We start from the raw sequence: 8,126 nt of genomic DNA on the forward strand, positions 1-8,126 counted from the left end.
CTCTCCCCAGCACGATGTATAATTCAGGGTTTCTGGTGGTTCCTCTCATCTTACAGCAGAACTGACACCGCCGTGTTAAATATTGATGGGGATTCACAAAGAGAAATGTCGCTGCCAGGGGAGGCAGGAGCAGGCTGGGGAGTGGGGCCAGGCTGGACACCACAGGAGGAAAGGAATTCACCTGGAAGGGGAGGATTAAATAGGAAACTCTGCCCGAAATTTCTGAAACCATGGAAATGCTTCTGCCACGTGCTGTGGTAAGAGTTACCCCAAATAAATCATCCCAGTGGCTTTTCGTGGTTTTCTGATGAGGTAAAAAGTTAAAAAGACAAATTCAGAGAAGAAGCCACCCAGCCTCACAAACTGCAAATGTGAATAACTCCTCTCCCATTCTCACACTGCAACCCTGAGAGCACAAAGCTCAGTTCCATTTTAATCCAATGTGCTCCTCTACAATTGTGAGATCTAATTAAGATATTCTCTTGTTAGTGCTCAATCCCCATCTGCAATTCTTGATGCCTTTTAGGGCCTTTTTTGGACCGTTCTGGGTTTGGTTTTCATTTTTAGGAGGCAGTCACCACCTCGTGCAGCCCCAGCTGGGGGGGATCATCTCCCCAGGATCCCCAAAGCTCCATCCCAGGGCAGCCCCTGCTCAGGGATCCCACCCCTCACCCCAGGGCTGGCCCCTCCCTGTCCCTGTCACTGTGGGTTTGGTTCTTGTGCCCATCCCTTGCTGCATCTCGAGCTCCTCTGGCCTTTGGAGGGGTAAAATAAACAATATTTATGCTACAAAACACAGATAACTCCTGTCTGGGCTTTAAGTGTCTCCCAGCACCTGCTTGAATCACACAGGTCCCCAACAGGAGTTAAAATCTCCTTTTTTTTTTTTTTTTTTTTTTTATATTTCCAAGATTTTAGTGCATCTCCACCATTACACATCAGGTGAGACTCTGCCTTGGCAGGATGTAGGCAGAGAGCTTCATTTAACTTTTTTTTTTCCTTCAGTTCAAACTCAGCACTGCTAAAGCTGGATTCTCTCAATAGGTTAATTCACTATGTCTTTTAAAAGTCTGTTAATGAAATGCTAGGATGACAGTTTAAGGTTTAAGAAGCTGCCTGCTTCTTAAATTCTTAAATAATCCCACTGCACAGACCTTCCAGCAGCCCAGCAGCTGCCAGGAGCAGTTTCTGTCATGACAGAGAGTGCTCTGAGGGTCCCCTGGGCTGCTGCTGGAAGCCTCATCACAAGGACATGCAAAAATTGTTTCTTGTGCCAAGAGAACAGGCCTGGGCACGCTGGGGTGAGCACCCAGCCCTGGAGCCGCCCTTGGCACCTGCACAGCCCCACACAGGGCTGATGGCAGCTTCCCATCCCATCCCATCCCATCCCATCCCATCCCATCCCATCCAACCCCATCTCACACCAGGGGAAAACTCCTTGTATGAAAACTCTGATTTGCATGAATCACACTCGGCCCTTGCTGCGTTCACCTGGGAGCCTGATGGTTCCGTTCCACTGTGAGCCCACTGAATCTGCCCCAGAATTGCTGCTTTTCCAAGTGTCCCCCAGCATCTGCCCTCAGAATTTCTGCTTTTCCAAGGGTCCCCAGAATCAGGGCTCAGAATTGCAGCTTTTCCAAGGCTTCCCACCATCAGGCCCCAGAATTGCAGCTTTTCCAAGGGTCCCCAGCAGCCACAGCCTGACACAAATGGCACTGTGTGAGATGCCTCGCTGGCAGTTCGTTTTCCTTTGCTGAAGGGAACAATCAGGCAGGAAGGGAAGTTCAGAGCAGCAATGAGAGAGCAGAGCATGGGCACCACTGAGAGCCCAGCAAAGCATCGGTGGCTGTGCAGTCCCAGAGCCACAAGCTTCTTTTGTGTCCGTGTACTGACGACTCTTGCAAAGGAAAGATCCCCAAGCTGCCCCATTCTGCATTTCTCAGCTGTTCTGAACACCTCGAGTCGATGCTTCCACATTAAATATCCCAGATGGGACTTGCCAGGGGGTGTTTGATGAGGCCATCCCCAGCTCCACCTGTGACCCCTGGAGCCTGCAGGGTGTGGGGTGCTCAGCCTAGGGGGTGGCACAGGTGGGTGCAGGATGGAGCCCTGGCACAGGTGATGCAGGATGGAGGAGCCCTGGCACAGGTGGGTGCAGAGCCCTGGCACAGGTGGGTGCAGGATAGAGCCCTGGCACAGGTGGGTGCAGAGCCCTGGGTGGGTGCAGGATGGAGCCCTGGCACAGGTGATGCAGGATGGAGGAGCCCTGGCACAGGTGGGTGCAGAGCCCTGGCACAGGTGGGTGCAGGATAGAGCCCTGGCACAGGTGGGTGCAGAGCCCTGGGTGGGTGCAGGATGGAGCCCTGGCACAGGTGATGCAGGATGGAGGAGCCCTGGCACAGGTGGGTGCAGAGCCCTGGGTGGGTGCAGGATGGAGCCCTGGCACAGGTGATGCAGGATGGAGGAGCCCTGGCACAGGCGGAGCCCCCGCAGCTCCCGGGGCCAGCGGGGGTTTGTTTTCCACAGCCCCCACGAGCCTTACTAAAAATACAACAAAAAATAATTTGCCATTCAGCAGTGAAATCATCAAGTCGCACGACCTGGATCATCTCAGCACTATATTTGACTCCAGACTCCGTTCCACTGCATTTCAATGACACCCGTGTGCCAGGGCCCCTCCTGCCCCCCGCAGCCCGGGGAGGGCCGGGGATCCTCTGCAGAACAAAGGGCCAGCCCTGCCCCGGGCAGCACAACCGCTGCTCCAGAGCTATTGCAGCAGTCCTGGGGCTGTGCAAAGCAGGCCCCAAAGAGCCACCGTGAGCTGGGCTTTGAAGGCGTGTTTCCACCTGCAAGTTCTGCTGGAAAACGCTTTGTAGTGCTGGGTTTCCTTGGAGCAAGCGGTGCTGCCCTCCTTCCCCTGCACAGGGAGCAGGATGGGGATGGGCTGTGGGCTGCAGCAGGGCCCTGTGAGCAGCACACACCATCCCAGGAGCTGCCAGGACACCAGGGGTGTTTCCCTGCACCCTGTGACAGAAGGAGCAGAGCCAGGGAGGGCAGCCACAGGCAGCCAGCACAGCCACCCCTCCCTCTGGCCCGGCAGCCTGCACCTGGATTTCATCATTCCCTGTGCCAGGAGGTGCTGGCATCTGCAGCTGGAGGTGAACCTCAACAAATACAAGTGTTCTGCTCAGGGGTTCCCTGTTCAGCAGCACTGGGACAGTCGAGGCTGAGATTTTTATATTAACCCTGTCCACATGAGCCAAGACAAGAACCTGCTTCCAGCTGTCTCCAGGTGATACCTGCCAGCAGCTCAGGACATCTGTCAGCTTTTATCTGACATCAAACATCACGTTTTTTTAAATGAACAATTTTTAAAGTGTGAAGGATCTTTTAAAGATGAGCTGCCCCAGCCAGACCCGACAGGCCATACAGTGCTCAGGGCTGGCTGTGCCAAGTCCGGGGTTTGGTTTGGGATCCCCAGGGTGGGAACAGCCTCACAAGGGGCCTAATCCATCCCCCGGGGCAGCCTGGTCAGTGCTCCAGCTCCTACAGAGATGCACAGGATCTGTTGGGTGTCATTGGCAGAGAACAGATACAACAGACACGGGAGCTGCAGTGGGTGGCACCTGCACAGGCAGCCCTGGCACCCACTGCCCTCACACCACAATTTCCAAACCATGGAATGCACTGCAGGATTGGCTCAGGTGTGAGCTCTGATGTTCAGAGCAGGAGGCACTAAGGTTTGTCTCCAGGGGAAGCAACCTGACCCACATTTCTGGCATTCCTGGCCATCATCATCCTCTGCCAGGGCCTTACACAGACATGAAGTACTGGGCAGGTGATTTGTTCCTGCTGTGAAATCCAGGGGCAGGCACAGATCCTGTGGGAAATCCAGGGAGCTGCGGCAGGAGTTTCCTTCCCTCCCAGTCAGAGCACAGCCCTGGCTCCCACAGGGACCTGAGTGGCTTTTGCAGAGGGTGGGAACAGCCCGGCATAGGCTGGGGCTCTCCTGCTGTCCCACCCCAGAGCTGTTCTCTCACCCACTCTGAGCTCCTGCATCCCCGGGCAGTCAGGAGCTGATGGTTCACTGTCAGCCCTGGATCAGCCACCCCAGCGCTGGCCTTTCCAAACATCCCTCCTGTGTCCAAATTCCGTGTTCCAGAGGGGGCTGAGCCCGAGGGGCTGGGGCACAGCGGGGATGGAGGGGCAGGGCTGTGGAGGGGAGCAGCCAGAGCCAGCACCGGGTGCAGGGTTAGCTCAGGGCTGGAGCCTCTGGTGCAAACACCGAACATCTCCTCGGGAGTCCTGATTAGAGCTGAACCAAGCTGTGCTGCATCATCTGCCTTCGTGAGGGGGCTGACAGCCTTTCCTTTTGTGCTCAGCCTCCCGTTTTCACTAAAATACCAAATTATTTAAAATCCCGGATGCTTTAACCCCCCACTGAGCCGGACCCACAATTCATGAGGGTGCACAGGCAGGGAGATAGGCGCACACACCTTCACACTCGCCGTGAATTGGCGGAATCCGAGCTCAGAAGGTTTCCCTGCCCCGGCAAAGGCAGGGCCCGCTGCACATTCCTGCGGGGTGAGCTCAGCGGGAGGGGAGGACGCCCAGCAGCACCTCCGGGAGCGCGGGGAGAGCCGGCTTACCCTGCACCTGCCCAGGTAAGCACAAAAATCCCGAATGCACAAAGGAACAAAGGGAAAACCAGGAAAAGGCGCTTCAAAGAGGGAAATTCCCAGGTGCTGAGTTTTATCTGTGGACACAATTCTCCCTCTGGGCTGCTCCTGGGAGCAGCAGCACAGCCTGGGAGCAGAGAACAGGCAGAGAACATGAACAGAACTTACCCCAGTGCAGTGGGCAAGGAACACACCAGGCACTGCCCAGGGCACAGAGAACACACGGCTCTGCTGGATAAACCCACCTGAAGTGAGCTCTGCTCTGCCCTGCAGGCACAGGAACTGCCCTGCCGGCACAGGGTGACCCCACCACAAGGGCTCAGGCCCCCTGTGTGTTCCTGGGGGGCTCAGGAGCAGCCTGGCCCTGCTCCCCAGCCCTCCTCCCACAGGGAACACTGCTCTGCCCAGAGCAGCAGCAGTGAGGAGCTGAGCCAGGCTGTCCCTCACTCAGCACAGCAGCAGCAGCACCTGCAGTGCTCTGGTCAGTGCTCACCCCTCCTGGGGCTGGGGGCAGCAGGGTTTATTGCCTGCCCCTGCTGCAGCTCTCACTGCTGGCCAGAGGCAGCTGGCAGCACTAAAGGTGGTGCAGTTGGGGGTCATTTCCATGTGTTCAATTGTGTAACTGTAGCCTGATGTTTTCTGCAGTCAAACCTACACCCAGACCAGCTCCTGAAGGCCTGGCTTCAGGTCCACACTGCTTGGACACCCTGAGAGTTGGAGAATTAAAGCTGCAGCCCTGCAGGTGCAGCACTGATGGGGCAGTCCCAGAGAGGCAGGGTGCTGTGTTTGGTGCTCTGTGGTTCTGCACTGCAGGGAAAAGGGTGAGGGTACCAGAAACCCAGAGCTGCTGGGGGGACTGGGCACTGTCTGCTGGGGCCAGGGGCTCACGGGCAGATTCAGCTCCCAGAGGAGGGGCAGGGGCTGCCCACTGCCCCAGCCCTGGGCCGTGCAGCTCCGAGGTGTCAGAGCTGGTTCTGTGTCTGCCCCAGGCCTGGTGCAGCTCAAATCACCCCATCCCATTCCTCCCAGGTGCAGGGACCAGGCTGCAGGACGAGGAGGAGGAGGAGGAGCAGGAGGTGGCCTGGGTGACCCCCCCAGTCACAGGAAGGACACGTCCATCCTCTCTCAGTGCTGCTCAGCCTGGTTCCACCGCCAACTACTCCTAATGACACTTCAACAAACACACAACAATCTGTCTTCATGAGAATCGGTGAATAAATTTAATTTTAAAAATACTTTTCTATTTCTGGACAGGCACCACTCTCCTCCAGCTACTTCAGAATCAGCTGAAGCCTTCACAGTCCCCAGCAGCCAGACTGCACAGGGCTGTAATGGCAAAACACAGCCCTCAGCCCTCTGGGAGCTTCATAAACAGCTCCCCTCACCCCTCCTCCTGAGGAAGTGTAGATGGGGTCTCAGTGTTTGGTTTCCATCCTCCAGCTGGTGTGCATGTACCTCAGGAAGGGGAAAAAAGATTCTGAACCCCACAGAGCCCCCTGAGGGTTTGTCTGTGGGTGCCCCAGGGGCTGTGGGTGGGCACTGGGGGCAGGGAGGGGGTGGCTGCTGGTGCTGCCCAGCACAGGACACCAGGCACGGCTTTGGGAGGTGGGAAATCTTACAGAGGCTCTTTCTGTGCTGGCTGCAGGTCCACACACTCAGCACATCCCTGCAGAGTCACGCTGGCCTAATTATGTCTCCGAGCAAACACAATTTATTTACTGAGTGTGCTGGGCTCTGCCATCAGCACCACCCTGCGCTCAGAGCCCACAGCACTGCCCACAGCCTGCAGACACTGCCCAGGCCCAGCCTCCCCAGGGACAGGGACACTGCCAGGGGCAGCACCCCATCCTGGCCTGGGGGCTGCAGACACGGGCGGGTCCTGCCCTGGCCCCTCCAGCAGCAGCAGCAGCAGCACTGGGCGCCGTGTCCGTGGGTGGGTGGGAGGATGAGCTGCCAGCTCAGATCTATAATCTGTAGCAGCCTGTAAGAGGCACCCCCTCTCCCTGCCCTCCAGCAGCTAAAAACAGCCTGAAAGGTCCCTCTTCCCCCGGGAAGGAGGCATGTGGCATCCACTTGCCTGGCGCAGAGTGGCTGAGGCTTTTTTTACCCCCTGGAGGTGCCGCCTCTCCCGGCACACACAGCCCTGGCTGCAGCAGCGCTGAGCCCCAGCCCAGGGCCCCGCGGCTCCTGGGGGGTGAGGAGGACAAAGCACGTTTGCACTTGGCTTTGGGATCCCTTGGAGCTGTTTCCTGATCCCTGTTGGAGCTGGGGGAAGCCAGGAGAGGCACCCCTGGGGGAGATGTGTGTGTGTAACCACCTGGTGTGGAAGCAAAGGTGGGCACATTGCTCTCAAAGTTGTCTCCCAATTCCCAGCTCTATGATCAACCCCTTTGAGTAACCCAGTCTCACAGCACACATTTCAGTGGTTCCATCCCTCCAGCAGCAGGATCCATGCCCTGGGCAGATGCAGAGGCTCCAGTGGAGCAGTGGGGCTGTGCCCAGGCAGGGCAGACTCTGTTCCTGCAGACCAGGCACCTGCAGCCTCCAGCCCTGGGATAATTACAGCATTGGCACCAGAGGCTGTTCAGATGAAAGGGATCCATCAGCAGATTTCTAGCTCTGCCTTTATTTTTTAACCCCAATTACGAGCCATGGTGAAAGAGAGAAGCAGTGACAGATAATAAAGTTCAGGGGAATGGTCTGAGTGTGGAGTGGAACTCCAGGAAAGCCTCACATCCTGATCCCAAATTGAGAACCGTTCACTCAGCTTCACTCCCAGCACCTCCCCACTGCAGGGTGCTTCAAAATCCAGTTTCCTTTCTACTCTAACCAGACAAAAATACAAACTGAGTGCTAATCACAGAGCACAAATAGGGAAGAATATGTGAAAAAGACAAACAACCTTCACCACCTTTGTTTTCAGTGAAGTTTGTGTCACGTTTGGAAGTGCTGGGAGAGGAGCTGGTGCTGCCTGCAGCATCCCCCATTAACACGGTGTGCCCCTCAGCCCAGCACATCACCCTGGGACAGACAAAGCAAAAGGAAACTTGAGATGGGACAGGGGGAGGTCATTGATTCCCTGGATTATCCTCAAGATGTTTGTCAATATTTTAATTTAGCCAAATGGCCACTACATTACAGAAATACAGAAATATTTTGTTTTGACATAATCGTGATTTTGGGGGAAGAATTTTTGAAAAAAAAACGCATTAACCCTTTCCACACTGTATTTCTGAAGGATCCCGAGAGTAGGGCAGGGACAGCTGCAGCCTGATGGAGTTACCTGAGACACCTTGGGATTTATTCTTGTCCCCTAATATTTGTATATGGGAATTTACAAGAGTGAGACAGACTTAATTACGTATCTAGTCTGGTGACTGGGATGCCCTGGAAAGAACAAACACAACTTTGAGCTCATGAGAAGATGGGATTAGAAACTTGCTTAAA

Source organism: Zosterops lateralis, assembly GCF_965231275.1.
Source record: "Zosterops lateralis genome assembly, chromosome: 14".
NCBI lineage: Eukaryota > Metazoa > Chordata > Aves > Passeriformes > Zosteropidae > Zosterops > Zosterops lateralis.